Consider the following 17,159-nt stretch of genomic DNA (forward strand, 5'->3'; position numbering starts at 1 on the left):
CCCCTGGACTGCAAGGAGATCAAACTAGTCCATTCTAAAGGAAATCAGTCCTGAATATTCATTGGAAGAACTGATGCTGAAGCTGAAACTCCAATACTTTGGCCACCTAATGTGAAGAAAAGCCCCTGATGCTGGGAAAGGTTGAAGGCAGGAGGATAAGGGGATGACAGAGGATGAGATGGTTGGATAGCATCACCGACTTGATGGACGTGTGTTTGAACATGTTGGGAGTTGGTGATGGACAAGGAAGCCTGGCCTGCTGTACTCTTTGCCCTACAAAGAGTAGGACACAACTGAGCGATTGAACTGACTGATTCACAGTGTTCTCTTAGTATTTTATCTTGGCTTGCTTTTGTCTGAAACTAAGGTTTATTTCATCTTCACTTTTTTTGTTTGTTTGTTTGCCAAACATCTGTATATCACATTCATTCCTAAATGATAGTTTTGGATAGAGATGAAATTCTGTCTGCTATCTATTTTTCTTCTTTGAATCTCCTTTTGGCTTCTAGTTTTGCTTTTGAGAACTTGTCTGTTTTGTTTTTCCTTCACAGAAAGTGTCTTTTTTCTTTGAATGCTTTAAAGTCTATCTTTAATAATCTGCAGTTTCACTGTAGCTACTGTCTTGTGTCTAGGTGTCTTTTTCTTTTTAGTAATTCTGTTGGAATTCCTTCGACCTTCTTAGACTCAGAATTGGTGTCTGTATCAGTTCTCAAAAATTCCCAGCCATTATCACTTTGGCTATTGCCTTTTCTCCTATTCTCCCTGTTTCTCACGAACTCTGAATAAACATAGAATAACCTTTTTACTTTATATTCAGTATCTATTTTTCTTTCATATTTTCATTTCTTTATAACTCATATCTTTGTGCTGCATTCTGCATAATGAGTTAAATTCAATATTCTCCTTCATGAATTCTCTCTTCAAGTTAGCTAATGGGAGCTAATTTGTTTTTAGCCCATCTATTGAGTTTCTCATTTTGCTGATAGTCGTTTTCATTTCCAAAAGTTTTATTTTGAAATTTTGGAAACTACACCTGGTCAACTTTGATGGTCTATGTTCTATAGTCACATCCTTGCCATTTTTTTTTCTTTAAACCTACTTGTTTTATATTCCTTGCCTGATAATATCAACATTTGCCATCCCTGGTGTATTATTCTGCAGGTTAAAAAAATTTTTTCCCTACTAATTCTGCCTCTCTTTGATAATGGTTATTTTCCTCTTTGTGGGAATTTTGTGAGTATGAGGTTTAAAAGTCTCCCCTTCAGAGAAGATTTGTTTCTGGTTTCTGCACGTGAATATAGACACTAATGACCAAGAATCATTTAATATGTGACTTACGGATTTTGTAGACCAGATAGCTAGCATTAGGTAATTTCATTCCCAATCTCAGATAAGGATTCATTTATATTTGGGAAGTTTCTAGGAGAAATTTTCTTTTTATTTTCAACTCTATATAGATTAATGGTCAAATTAGGCAAATATCCTACTATGCTCCACTGTAATATATTTTTTTTCCCCTTTCAACACAGAGTGCACTGCCTTTCAGCATCCCTAATTCTATGTGGGATTCAACCTTCCTTTCGTGTGCTCCCTACCAGTAATTTTGATTGTTCTCCATGCCTGTGGCTCATTAAAGTCAAAGCTATATGTCAACATCATGTTCTTACCTCTCTGCTGCTGCTACTGCTGCTAAGTCACTTCAGTCGTGTCCAACTCTGTGTGACCCCATAGACGGCAGCCCACCAGGCTCCCCCGTCCCTGGGATTCTCCAGGCAAGAACACTGGAGTGGGTTGCCATTTCCTTCTCCAATGCATGAAAGTGAAAAGTAAAGTGAAGTCGCTCAGTCGTGTCCGACTCTTAGTGACCCCATGGACTGCAGCCCATCAGGCTCCTCCGTCCATGGGATTTTCCAGGCAAGAGTACTGGAGTGGGGTGCCATTGCCTTCTCCATCTTACCTCTCTAGATGTCTCCAAAAGCTCATATGTCTGTGCCAGCTCAGCCAGACATTTAAACATTATTTTAAAAATATCTGATGAGCACACCTGTGACTAGATTGTGGTTTCTAAATACTGTTTTGGAGAAATGACTGCTCTTTTAGGTCTGGCTTAGGGAAAGTACACAGTGAGCCTGCTACATCTTCTTGTGGCAGAAAACAAGCAAGCTCTCAAAGAAGGGAGACATGTCACAAGGACCCAGGAACTAGTTTTGGAACAGTTTAAGCATCAAAAAGAATAATGACTATAATTGACTGTAACCACTTAGTCTAAAAAATCTGTAGTGTCAGAAAGTGAGAGACATGCTACCAATGAGATTATTAACTTATCCTTGAAGTTTGTAATTAAAGGCAAAGTTAGGCATTTAGCATAAGTCTTGGAGGAAGTGAAGTTCAGCCTGTGGTCATGAGATAAAGTGCTCTCTTATTTTTATACAGATGTTTAAAAATGCTAATTGAAAAAGAAGATGAAATGATAGAATTCAAAAATGACATTTTTATAACCCTAAGTAAAATAGTTCAGTATAGGATCATCACTAGAGACTAAAATCATTAGGGGAAATGTTGAGATCAAAGTGTCACACTAAAACACCTCTTGCCAATTTCAATAGGCAGGAAAACAAAATCCTTGACAGTGGAGGGATCTGAAAGTCAACGTTTTGACCATGTGATGTAAAGTAGTTGCATTAACAGTGGGCCATATGGCATTTATACTTCCTGCTGATGTATCACAGGACATACAGAGTATTTTTGCCTGGAGTGCTACACCTGAATCAAGTCAAGGCTTGACATTTAACTTTCTGATTGTAAGAAATATAGAGAATTAGAAAAACAAGAAAAATGATACCATGAGGGAAAGGTGGATCTCAAAATGTAGAGCCTTGTTTACGCTAGCTAAGTCTCTGCAAAATGTCAGATGTTTTAGCGGGGGGAAAAGGTAGGAAGCATGAACTCCTTTCTTTTTGGTTGTGCTGGGTCTTCTTTGCTGTGCAAGGGCTTTATCTAGTGGAAGTGAGCCAGGGTGGGGGGCGAGGGGGTTTGGGGGAGTTGAACTACTCTCTACTTGTGGTGCACAGGGCTTCTCATTGCAGCAGCTTCTCTTGTTGCTGAGCGTAGGATCTAGGTGCACAGGCTTCAAGAGCTGGAGCATGCAAGCACGGTAGTTGGGACTTGCTGGCTCTAGCACATGTGGGTTCAGTAATTGTGGCTTGTGGGGCCTAGAGCGTGCAGGCTCAGTAGTTTGGGCACATACGATAAGTCGACCCACAGCACGTGGGTCACAGACCAAGGATCTGGATGCATGCACTGGCAGGCAGATTCTTATCCGTGGTACCACCAGGGAAATCCAAGAAGCACGAATTTTGAACCAAAATTCAAAAAAGGGCTAAAAATATATTTTAGAAAAAATTGTGGCAAGAATATACAGAAAAACTATACAAAAAAGATCTTCATGACCCAGATAACCATAATGGTGTGATCAGTCACCTAGAGCCAGATATCTTGGAATGTGAAGTCAAGTGGGCCTTCACACTGGAATTCCAGTTGAGCTATTTTAAATCCTAAAAGATGATGCCCTCAATATGCCAGCAAATTTGGAAAACTCTGCAGTGGCCACAAGACTGGAAAAGGTCAGTTTTCATTCCAATCCCAAAGAAAGTTCAAAGTACCACACAATTGCATTTATCTCACATGCTGGCAAAGTAATGCTCAAAATTCTTAAAGCCAGGCTTCAACACTGTGTGAACTGTGAACTTCCAGATGTTCAAGCCAGATTTAGAAAAGGCAGAAAACCAGAGATCAAATTGCCAACATCCACTGGATCATTGAAAAAGCAAGAGAGTTACAGAAAAAAAAATCTACATCTGCTTTATTGACTATACCAAAGCCTTTGACTGTGTGGACCACAACAAACTGGAAAATTTTCAAGAGGTGGGAATACCAGAACACCTAACCTGTCTCCTGAGAAATCTGTATGCAGGCCAAGTAGCAACAGTTAGAACTGGATATGGAACAACAGACTGGTTCCAAATTGGGAAAGGAGTACATCAAGGCTATATATTTTCACCTGCTTATTTAACTTAAATGCAGAGTACATCATGCAAAATGCCAGGCTGGATGCACAAACTGGAATAAAGATTGCCAGGAGAAATACCAATAACCTCAGATATGCAGATAACACCACCCTTATGGCAGAAAGCAAAGAACTAAAGAGCCTCTCGATGAAAGTGAAAGAGGAGAGTGAAAAATTTGGCTTAAAACTCAACATTCAGAAAACGAAGATCATGGCATCTGGTCCCCATCACTTCATGGCAAATAGATGGGGAAACAGTTGGGAACAGTGGCTGACTTTATTTTGGGGGGCTCCAAAATCACTGCAGATAGTGACTGCAGCCATGAAATTAAAAGATGGTTGCTCCTTGGAAGAAAATTCTGACCAACCTAGACAGCATATTAAAAAGCATAGACATTACTTGGTCAACAGAGCCCCATCTAATCAAAGCTATAGTTTTTCCAGTAGTGATGTATGGATGTCAGAGTTGGGCTATAACGAAAGCTGAGCGCCAATGAATGGATGCTTTTGAACTGTGGTGTTGGAGAAGACTCTTGAGAGTCCCTTGGATTGCAAGGAGATTGAACCATTCAATCGTAAAGGAAATCAGTCCTGAATGTTCATTGGAAGGACTGAAACTGAAGGTGGAGCTCCACTACTTTGGCCACCTGATGCGATGAACTGACTCATTGGAGAAGACCCTGATGCTGGAAAAGTTTGAAGGTGGGAGGAGAAGGGCATCACTGACTCGATGGATGGACATGATTTTGAACAAGCTCCAGGAGTTGGTGATAGACATGGAAGCCTGGCATACTACAGTCCATGGGATTGCAAAGAGTCTGACACGACTGAGTGACTGAACTGAACTGGGAAATAAACAGTGGGTATGGCAAAGTAAAGATTTGGTAATGTTTTTTAAAAATCTATACTTTTTAGTTGTTCAGTTACTTTGGATGGTTTTTCTGCATGTGTACTTCAAGATAGACCTGTATCATGTAATAGGTATATATCTAATTTTAATTTTTTATTGGTAAATGATATACCTTAATAATTCATTTGGTTACTTTCAGTAATTTGCTACACCCTTCAGAAAGTAAATTTTCAAAATGCAATGTGTGAACTGATCTTTTCACAAAGCATTGTTAATGCTTACATAATTTATATTTTAGTTTATTAGAATGTTATAACTATGTTATAGATTACATGATGTATATCAAAGCATATATTTACAAATAACTTATCTTAACCTTCCAATAACTGTATGTTTCCATTTATCACATTTCATTAGTATGTGTATTATTCTTTGTAAGTATTACTTAAAGATAGTCAAATTACATAATATTACTATGTTTAGCCAGAAAGTTACCCTCTTCCAAAAAATTGCAGAGGAAGTAACACTTCCAAACTCATTCTATGCAGCCAGCATCACCCTGACTGCAAAACCAAATTTAAAAGTGGACATATGTATATGCATAACTAATTCACTTTGCTATACACCTGAAATTAACACTGTAAATAAACTGTAGTCCAATAAATTTCTTTTAAAAAGAAAAACAAAATAAAAAACAAGCAAACAAAATTAGGACCTAAGGCAGGACAGTAATTGTGGTTTAGTCCCTAAATTGTGTCCGACTCTTGTGACCTCATGGACTGTAGCTCACCAGGCTCCTCTGTCCATGGGATTTTCCAGGCAAGAATACTGGAGCAGGTTGCCATTTCCTTCTCCAGAGGATCTTCCAGACCCAAGGATTGAACCCAGGTTTCTCCTATGCTGCAGGCGATCTCCTGCATTGCAGGCAGATTCTTTACCAACTGAGCCACCAGGGAAGCCCCCAAGCCAGAACTACTTTCAGTAAAACTAAGTCGTCCTTATCTTCTCTTTGAGAGCTCGCTGCACAAAAATAATAAAACTATACAATAAAGTGTCCTTAATTGGTCCAATAAATCAAATTCATATAAAAAAGAATATTTGAACCTCAAACATTTACCAGAGAATTTAGTAATTTCATACAGAGACAGGTGTGAACATATAGTAAAGTAATACCTAAAGACACAACCAGAGTTTTGATTTGGCCCTAATTTTGTTTGTTCGCTTGTTTTTGTTTTTTTTTAATTTAAGCTATTTTGTCTTTATTTCTTAAAAAAATTTTTTTTGTTGGAGTTTAGTTAATTTAAAGTGTTCTGTTAATTTCAGAAGCATAGCAAAGTGAACCACTTTCATTGTTTTGTAGATTATTTTCCCATGTAGGTGATTACAGAGTATTGAGTAGAGTTCCCTATACTATATGTAATATGTTCTTATTAGTTATTTACTTTATATTCAAATATTCTTTAAAATTCCATATACATACATGATCTTTCCTGACACAAATAACCTTACTAATATTAAAAAAAATAGTTTAGAAAAACACACTGAGATTTTAAAGTAAAAGACCTAGAATAATGATCAATTTATTATTATTTTCTACTTCAAATCTTACCTGCCAATTGATCTTTGACTCTCAGAGATGTTTAATTAAAATAATATTTAATTTGTAAGTAATTAACTTCCTTAAGGCAATCAATTATAATCTAGGAGAAACTAATGGACCATAGTAAATCTTAGAAATATATTTTATGTTTTATTAACTTTCTTTTCTTTATAATTCAGCAGACGCATTTGAAACTTTCAAAGAAAGGGCATTGCCTATAGCATTGAAACCATCTCTCTAGGAATATCTGGAAACTTAAGTTCTAGGTCAAACACACTTTATCCAAATAGATTCTGTGTTTCCACTAAAGAAGAGGCACTTTGAGGTGAAAGAATATTCTAGTTTCACCCTCATGTTTGTAATTTCTCATTAAAAGAGTGACAAGGTTGTAAGAACTCTTATTAAGAGCTGAGAATGAAATCCATGTATTATAATTTAAATAATATAAAACAAAGTTCTTAAGCAGAAATAACTTAAAAATTAATTTTGAAAGTGAAAGTGTTAGTCGCTCAGTGGTGTCCAACTCTTTGTGACCTTGTGGACTGTGGCCTGCCAGACTCCTCCGTCCATGTAATTCTTCAGGCAAGAATACCAGAGTGGTTTGCCATGCCCTTCTCTAGGGGAATCTTCCCAACCCGGGGAATTGACCTAGGTCTCCTGCATTGCCAGCAGATAGTTTACCAATGGAGCCACTACAAACTTAGCTGATGGTCTGATTTTCTCAGGAGTTTTAAAAAGAGTCCATTATTTGGGCAATTTTAGGGCAGCATTTCAAATTCAATATTTATTTTTATTAAGAATTTAGGAGCAAGAGACGGTTGAAGTAGTATCACAAATCAGCAATTTTAGAATCAGAATAGCCGTGTGACATTAGATAAGCACTCGTTTCAGTATCCTCGTTTCTTAGAAACAGAAAAAAATAGTACCAGTATTCCTTACATATTACTTTACTGTTCAATCTGGCCATAACTTACCCTTCCATCCAGCATTAGAACCCTTCAGTTATCCTTGGTTAATGCATATCTAAATACTATCCCTGTGGCTTGAGCAGCTTCCATATTATTCTCTGCTTTTCCTGTTACACATCTTCTGTCCACCAGTACTAAAGACAAAGCTCTCTAAGGCCCAAACCATTTATTTTTTCTAATAGCAATACTATTCCTACAATGTTCATCCTGTTGTCACAGATGAGCACTGAGTAGGCTTGTGTGTTTGGGTTAATGCTTTCTTATACCAAGTGCCACTAGATTTCCCAGAGTTGGGCTATGTGTATTCCACAGTGCCGCGTCTGTTTCCATGGGCCCGTTTTGAACGTCAGTGCATTGGTTAAGGTATGAATGTTTTATACTGTCACCTAGCGGTGATTGCTTGTTCCCCAACAGCTTACTTTTGGCAGAACCGCTGTTGCTATACAACCGATTGTGTAATTGTTTGAAAATTCTGGTCAACCAATTTTTGTTGAGTTGCTAGTAGATGTCAGATTCTTTTCCAGGCATTAGAACTATAGTAGAAAAAGAAAATAAAAAACCAAAAAAGAAAATTGCTGTCCTTGTGAGGCTTATATGCTATTATAATTTGTTCTTTTTTTTCTAAATAAAAATGAAGGATAAAATAGAAAAAACGTAAAAAATATTTAATAATATGAGAAGTGTAGCATATGTATTTATAGTTGAAACAGGTGCTAAAAGGGGAAATTTTTATTTTTTGAAATATAATTGATTTAAAACTGTATTAATTTTGCTGTTCAGCAAAGTAATGCAGTTTTACATATATACATATATATATATATTAATTTTATATTCTTTTCTATTATGGTTTATCCCAGGATATTGAATATAGCTCCCTGTGCTATACAGTAGGAACTTGCTGTTTATAAAAAAAGGAAAATTTTATACCTAGATTAATTCTTATTGAGCTGAAGATATTCAACTATCTTAAATAGAGATACAAAGTTTTGAAAATACGTAACTGCCTAGGTGTAAAACATTAAGGCCTTTACAGTATGTTCTTCTAAAATGTACTGAACACAAATACTCTAGACTGTAATTTATTTTCCACAGAGGTATATGTTAGTAATTCTGAAATTATTTTATGTGTATTCTGGGACTGAGAAATAAATATATGGTGAATAATGAAAGCCAAATTCCTTTTTTTTTCCCCACACAGAAAGTAGTTGCAAATTAGAAAGAAGGTATAGTTAAAATGAACCATGTAGTGTTAGATTGGAAGTGGGGGAATCATTATTAAGTATGATTTGATATTTATTAAATAGATTGATAGAGAAATAGACTAGATGCATTTAAGTGTGTATACTCTCTCCTTTGAGAATACCTAGAAGCAAAGATAACTTAGTAGCAATGAACACAATTCATATCCAGACTTTAGTTTCTAAATATCATTCTTTAATGAACTCATGCTTTTTGGACAAATACTGATTCTAGGTTGGGATAGGGAAAGTACAAAATGAGCCTGGAATAATATGTATGTAGTGTATGCAATGGAGAAGGCAATGGCACCCCACTCCAGTACTCTTGCCTGGAAAATCCCATGGATGGAGGAGCCTGGAAGGCTGCAGTCCATGGGGTCGCTGAGGGTCAGACACGACTGAGCGACTTCACTTTCACGTGTCACTTTCATGCATTGGAGAAGGAAATGCCAACCCACTCCAGTGTTGTTGCCTGGAGAATCCCAGGGACAGGGGAGCCTGGTGGGCTGCCATCTCTGGAGTCGCACAGAGTCGGACACGACTGAAGTGACTTAGCAGTGTATGCAAGTGCCCAAAAGATAATCACATGTTGAAAGGATACTGGAGCCAACTTGTAGTTCCTAGTGCTGCATCTGGTCAATTTGAGCAATGAATGGAATGGTGATGGTGATGGAGTATACTCCATAGAGCAAACTTTTATGAGTTTATACTGGCATGAATGTATTATTGAATACAAAAAGGAAAGGAGGTAAAAGATAACCCTTCATTATAGTAGAACTTCAGTTAACAAATAAAAATGATGGAATTTTTTTAAAAACACCATTTGGTGAATATCACAGTAATAATTGTTCCAGGCAAGAATCATCAGTGGGTCTTAAAATTAATGGGAAAGGTATGAGAAACAAAGTATTTTTCATAAGTATTTTATTTCATAATATTTTCAAAGTATTTTCCTCATACAATATTTATTAATTATATTAATATATTAATATAATAGTTATAAAGGTAAAAATAGTAACTTTACATGAATAAACCTGGTAAGTATCAGCTTAACCAACTGATCAAAGATAACAGCACCAGTAACAACATATTGATACAAAGCACTGAGGAGGGCATAGTATTATTTTTAATAGTATTCTTATCAGAAATGAATAGCTTGAGTTTATACACAAGAAAATATGAGACAAACATAAATTGAAGGATATATACAAAATAACTGACTGACCTACATGCTTCAAAAGACTTCCCAGATGGCGTTAGTGGTGAGGTGCCAAATGCAGGAGATGTAAGAGATGCGAATTTGATCCTTGGTTTGGAAAGATCCCCTGGAGGAGGGCATGGCAACCCCCTCCAGTTTTATTGTCTGGAGAATCTAATGGACAGAGGAGCCAGCAGGCTATGGTCCATAGGGTCTCAGAGTCAGACACTACTGCAATGACTTAGCATAGCACGTGCTTCAGAAGTTTCAAGGTCTTGAAAAACAAAGAAACAAACAACAGTCCAAAATTAGAGAAGATTGAGACATGGCAACTAAATGCAATGTATAATCTTAGTTAGATCTTGGATTTATAAAAGGATCTAATGGGACAACTGGTGAAATCTGAGTAAGGTTTCCTGATTATTTCAAAATGTTTTCAATTTCCCAGATATGATCATTGCACTGTGGTTATGTTAAGTGTTTACTGTTGGAGTAGCTGGATGAAGGGTATATTGAAATTATTTTTACTGTTTTGCAAGTATGAAATTATTTCACAATGAAAAGCTTAAGTATTAAAATTAAAATATTTTAATTAAAAAAGTGGAACCTTTTTTTCCAATCACAATAAGAAATAAAATTTGTAAGTTTGCCATCTATTTTCACATATTCAAACCTTGTATGATTTTAGGAACTCATTTTGCAACTGTTTGAGATAATCTCTAGAGTAATAGAATCACATTAACAGTGACTAATTGAGTAACTTTTTTTTTTAACAACAGGTATAAAACTAAACAGACAATTTAATTAGAAAATTATAACTTTACTCCATTTTCAATTGCAATCACAATGTAGTATTGATCAGTGATTTTTCACATCTGAGATAGCACCAGAAATATCTTGAGGGCTTGTTAAAATGAGTCTTAGGCTCTACCCTCTTGAGTTTCTGAGCCAGTATGTCTGAGGGGTTTAAGGATTTGTATTTTTAATAATTTTCCGAGGCTGACACTACTATTCCCAGGATCACACTTCAATAAACTGGTCTAGATAATTTAAAATTGTACGATTAATGTATCATTACATATCCATTATTTCTAGTGTATATAATAAAATATTGTTGTTTTTCAGTTGCTCAGTTGTGTCTGACTGTTTGCAGTCCTATGGACTGCAGCATGCCAGGCTTCCCTGTCCTTCACTATTTCCCGGAGTTTGCTCAAACTCATGTCCATTGAGTCCGTGATGCTATCTAACCATCTTCTCCTCTGTAGTCCCCTTCTCCCTTTGCCCTCGATCTTTCCCATCACCAGGGTCTTTTCCAGTGAGTCCGTTCCTCGCATCAGATGGCCAAAGTACTGGAGCTTCAGCTTCTAGCATCAGTACTTCCAGTGAGTATTCAGAGTTGATTTCATTTAAGATTGACTAGTTTGATCTCCTTGCAGTCCAGAGACTCTCAAGAGTCTTCTCCAGCACCACAGTTTGAAAGCATCGGTTCTTCAGCTCTCATCCTTCTTTATTGTCTAACTCTTACATCCATACATGACTGCTGGAAAAACCATAGCTTTGACCATAGGGACCTTTGTTGGCAAAGTGATTGCTTCTGCTTTCTAATATGCTGTCTAGGTTTGTCATAGCTTTCCTTTCAAGGAGAAAGCATTTTTAAATTTCATGGCTGCAGTCACCATCCACAGTGATTTTGGAGGCCAAGAAAATAAAATCTGTCACTGCTTCCAGTTGTTTGGCTTCTATTTACCATGAAATGATGGTACTGAATGCCATAATCTTAGTTTTTTGAATGCTGAGTTTCAAGCCAGCTTCTTCACTCTCCTCTTTCACCCTCATCAAGAAGCTCTTCAGTTCCTCTTCACTTTCTGCCTTTAGAGTGGTATCATCTGTGTATCTGAGGTTACTGATATTTCTCTCGGCAATCTTGATTCCATCTTGTGATTCATCCAGCCTGGCATTTCACATGATGTATTCTGCCTAGAAGTTAACTTAGCAGGGTGACAATATACAGCCTTGTCGTACCCCTTTCCAAATTTTGAACCAGTCAGTTGTTCTATGTCTGGTTCTAACTGTTGCTTCTTGACTTGCATGTAGGTTTCTCAGGAGACAGGTAAGGTGGTCAGGTACTCCCATCTCTTTAAGAATGTTCCACAGTTTGTTGTGATCCATACAATCAAAGGCTTTATTTTGCACAGTCAATAAGCAGAAATAGACATTTGTTTGGAATTCCCTTGCTTTCTCTATAATCCAATGAATGTTGGCAATTTGATCTCTGGTGGTTCTGCCTTTTCTAAACCCAGCTTGGTTATTCAAACCATCCCCACTCCAAATACCAGGAAGCCACTGATTGTATTACTGTCTCCATAGTTTTGCCTGTTCTAGAATATCATATAATCAGGAAGAGACTGTGTACAATCTTTCCAAACTGACTTTGTCTAAGCAATGTGGGAATACATTTAGTATTTGTCTGTCTTTTTATTTATTTCTCTTTATTTCTGAGCAATATTCCATTCTATGAATGTTCATTTATAAAATGAAATGACAGTTCATCTATTTTATTTCTCAACAGGTTTTCATTGTACAGATGTACTATGGTCTGTTAATCCAACATCTATTGAAGTCTTCTTGGTTGCTTCCTGTTTAGTGGTGATAAAGCCGGTTTAAACATTCACAAATAGTGTTTTGTGTGGGCATAGATTATAAAATTCGTTGGGTAGAAACTTAAAATTGCCACTGTTGGATTTTATGGCAAATCTATGTTTGCTCTGTAAGAAAGTGCCAAGCTGTCTTTAAAAGTATTGAATCATTTTGAAAACCCACCAGCAATGAATGAGAGTTCCTTGCTAGCATTTGGTGGTGTTAGATTTTTTTTTCAATGTAGTCATTCTAATAGGTATGTAGTGAAATCTTACTGTTTCCATTTAAAATGCACTAATTAAAAATTATGCTGAGCATCTTTTCATATATGTATTTGCCACAGGTTTGCCTTCTTGGGTGAGATACATGTTTAGATTTTTGGTCCATTTTGAAAATCAGATTGTTTTCTTCTTGTTGAGTTTTAAGAATTCTTTGTATACTTTGAATACAAGTCCTTCATCAGATATATGTTTTGCAAATATTTTCTTCAAATTGTGGCTTATCTTCCCATTCTCTTAACAGTGTTTTTCACAGAAGTTTTAATTTCTAGTACAGTCCAAATTATTATTTTTTTTCTTGATCTGTGCTTTCGGTCTTGTTTCTAAAAACTAACTACTCCACTGAAAAAATATAGATTTTCTGTATTTTTCCTAAAAGTTTTATAGTTTTAGATATTACATAAAGTTCTATGATATTTTTCTGTTAATTTTTATGTGACATTAATTCTGTGTCTAGGTTATTTTTTTCTCACATATGAATGTCCAATTATTCCAGCACCATTTGTTGAAAAGAAATCTTTTCTCCATTAAATGGTCTTTGCTCTATTGTCAGTCTATTTGCTTGGGTGCATTTCTGGTGGGTCTATTATGTTTTATTGATCTGTGTATTCTATTCTCTTGCCAATACCAGTGTCTTGATTACTGTGGCTTTATAGTAAGTATTGAAATTAAGTCTTATGTTTCCTACATCTTTGTTCTCTTTCATATACTACTGGATACTTTAAGTCTTTTGCCTTTCTATATATATTTTAAAATCAATTCATTCACTTCTACAAAATAACTCAGAATTTTATCATTTTCTGCATATTTATCCTATGTGTGTATACATACATATATATGTATACATATTAGATGTTTACCTCAGTATTTCACAGGTTTTTGGTACTATTATAAATGCCATTTAAAAATTTCAAATTAGAACTGTTCATTGCTGCTTTATAGGCACAATTGGCTTTTGCCTATTGACCTTATATCATGCAATTTTGCTGTAATTGGTCATTTGCTCCAGGAGTTTTGATTTATAGATTATTTATGGTTTTCTACAAAGACAACCAGGCCACCTGTGGGAAAAAAAGCTTTATTTTTTTCTTCCCAACTTGTATACCTCAGATCTTCTTTTCCTTTTTGAAAATTCTTATTGCATTAGGGAAGACTCATAATACTTTATTGAATAGGAGTGCTAAGATAAGACATTCTTGCCTAATTCTACAACTTAGAATTCTCACCATTAAGTGTGATGTTAGCTTTAGGAAGGTTATAGATGATCTTTATCAAGCTGAAAAAGTTCCCTTTAGGCCAAGGTAGCTGAGAGCTTTTATAATGAATGGGTGTTGGATTTTTGCCAAATGTTTTTCTGTGCCAATTGATATGGTATCATAAGAATATGGTCAGTCAGTTCAAGAGATATTAAGTTGATAGAATCAACAGTACTCTGTTTCTTTGACCTCTTGATGTGGATAACTATGATTGACTTTCAAATGTTGAACCAACATTCTATGTCTGGAATAAATCCCACTTGGTCCGGGTGTATAATTACTTTTTAATAGATCATTGTATCTGATTTGTAACATATAGCATTGTACTCATAATATTTACAACCATGTTCATGAGCTATATTGGTCCATAGTTTTTCTTCCCTGAGATGTCTTTGTCTAGTTTTGGTATTAAGGTAGTGATGGCCTCATAGAACAAGTTTGGAACTACTTGCTCTGCTTCTAGTTTTTAGAAGAGATTGTAGAGTTGGGATTACTTCTCTTTAAATGACAGAATTCAGTATAATTTACCAGTAAAACCATTGAGGCCTCATGCTTTGTCTTTTGGAAGGTTATTAAATATTGATTCAATTTCTCTAATAGATATATGTCTGTAAGAGTCTCCATTTTTCCTGTGTGTGTTATCAAATGCATGGACATAGGGTTGTTCATAGTATTTCCTTATAATCGTTTTAATGCCCATATGATAAGTAGTAATGCTTCTCTTTCATTTTTGAATTACATAGTGTGTGTCTTCTTTCTATTTTTCTTGGTAAGTCTGCTACAAGTATATTGTTCTTATTACATTTTCTAAAAAAGCAGATTTTGATTTCGTTGATTTTTCTGTTCTTTTTTTAAATGTCATTAGTTTCTACTCTATTATGGCCTTTCCTCCTATTGTTTGGCTTAATTGAGTCTTCCTTTTTATTTTTTCTAAGGTGAAGATAAACTACTCCTTTTATATTTTTATTTTCTGAAATATGTATTTAATGTTGTAGTTTCATTCTGTGTATTATTTTGCTTCATCCCATAAATTCTGATAAGATGTATTTTCATTTAGCTAAAAATGTATGATTTTTTTCCTCCCTAGTGTTTTTTCTTTAATTCATGTGTTATTAATAAGTATTTCATTTAATCTCCAAAATTTGGGGATTTTTCTGGCTATATTTCTGTTGTTGATTTCTAATTTAACTGCGTATGGTCTGAAGATATGCTTTGTATAATTTCTCTTCTTATAAATTAGTAAATTTTATTGTTTGACCCAGAATGTGGTGTACTTTGATTACTGATCCATGTGAATTTGAGAAGAATGTGCTGTTTGACATTTATATGTCACTTAGATCAAGGTGATTTATAATGCTGTTTAGGTCATCTACATCTTCACTGATTTTATGCCCACTTTATGAATACTGGCAGTGAGATATTGAAGTCTTAGCTGTAACAGTAGATTTATTTATCCTTTAAATCCTATCAGTTTTTTGTATGACATATTTTGATACTAGGTGCATGCACATTAAGCATTGTTTTATGTAATCAGAGAATTTATCACTTTATCATAATATATGCATCTCTTGATTCCTGATGATTTTTATCATTCCAAAGTCTGCTTGTTTGAATTTAGTCTATATCAGTTTTTTCCCCCAATTATGTTAAAATGGTATATATTTCTCCATTCCTTTACTTTTCATTTACATGAATTATATTTAAGCTCAATTTCTTTCTTTTTTTATAACCATTTTAAAAATTGAGGTATATCAAAATGAATCTGCCACAGGTATACATGTGTTCACAAAACCAATACAATATTGTAAAGTTAAATAAAATAAAATTAAAAATTAAAAATAAAAAACAAAAAAAAATAAAAATTGAGGTATAGTTAGTTTATAGTTATATGTTTATATGTGTTAGTATCAGGTGTACAGAATACTAATATAAAGTGATTCACTTTATATATGTATATATAGATAGATCTATATATACACATGTGTGTATATATTTTTTCAGGTTCTTTTCCATTATACGTTATTATAAGATATCAGATATACTTCCCTGTTTTATACAGGAGGTCCTTGTTGTTTATCTGTTTTATATATAGTAATGTGTATATGTTCTTCCCAAATTCCTAATTTATCTCCCCCTGTCCCCCACTACCCTCCCTGGTAAACATAAATTTGTTTTCTATATCTGTATAAACTCAGTTTCTTGTAGACAACATACAGTTGGGTCTTATTTTATTATGCACTCTGACTTCTTTGTGTTTTAACTGGCATATTTCAACCATTCACATTTAAAGTGATTACACTGATATGATTGAATAAATATCTATCATGTATCTTTATTTGTTGCACCTGTTGTTTTCTTTTCTCCCCTATTTCTCTGTCTTCTGTGGTTTTAATTAAATGTTTTCTATGATTTCATTTTACTTCCTCTCTTAGCATATCAATTATACTTTAAGAATGTTGTTAGTGATTGGTCTTCACAGTTTGCATGTTTATTGCTTTTTAAAAGTAAACTTCTTAATTGAAGATTAACATTCATGGGGAAAAGTGTACTAATAATAGGTTTTCTCCCAAAGTGAACCACCTGTATAATCAGCACAGTTTAGGAAAAAATATCTTATTACCATTTAAGAAACCCTCCTAGTGTCCTCTACCAGTCACTACAATCAAACCACTAACCTGACTTCTACCATAGAGTAGTTTTGTCTGTTTTTGAATACAATCTTTGGGAATTTACTTTCGTTCTTGTTACTTATGCTGGCTTTTATAGATAGTTATTTTCTTGTTTTTAAACATTTCAAGTTGTATGCTCATATTTGGTTGTTTTTAAGCTAAGACAAACCTTAGTAAATGGTGGATGTTTTCCTCTACAGAAAATTTATATTCACTTTCACTATGAGCTGGGAGGCCAGGCCAACTTCCAAACTATTTTGTCACCCTTCTAGTGTCTCTGGCTTCACCTAGGGCTTTTAGAAACAGCTCTGGCACTATGATACTGCTCTAATGTTCAGTCTTTCTACCATGATGTTGATATCAATATTGCTCATAAGATCATCAAGCCCCTTGGGTGTG

The 17,159-nt window shown here is 35.0% G+C and overlaps 1 protein-coding gene across 7 annotated transcripts in view; it reads left to right on the plus strand.

Annotated features, from left to right (window-relative positions):
* NOL4 (nucleolar protein 4) overlaps window positions 1-17,159 on the plus strand; it is a 555,347-nt gene that overhangs the window by 68,354 nt on the left and 469,834 nt on the right. The window lies entirely within an intron of this gene.

The sequence above is a fragment of the Bubalus kerabau genome, chromosome 21 (genome assembly GCF_029407905.1).
Source record: "Bubalus kerabau isolate K-KA32 ecotype Philippines breed swamp buffalo chromosome 21, PCC_UOA_SB_1v2, whole genome shotgun sequence".
Lineage (NCBI taxonomy): Eukaryota > Metazoa > Chordata > Mammalia > Artiodactyla > Bovidae > Bubalus > Bubalus kerabau.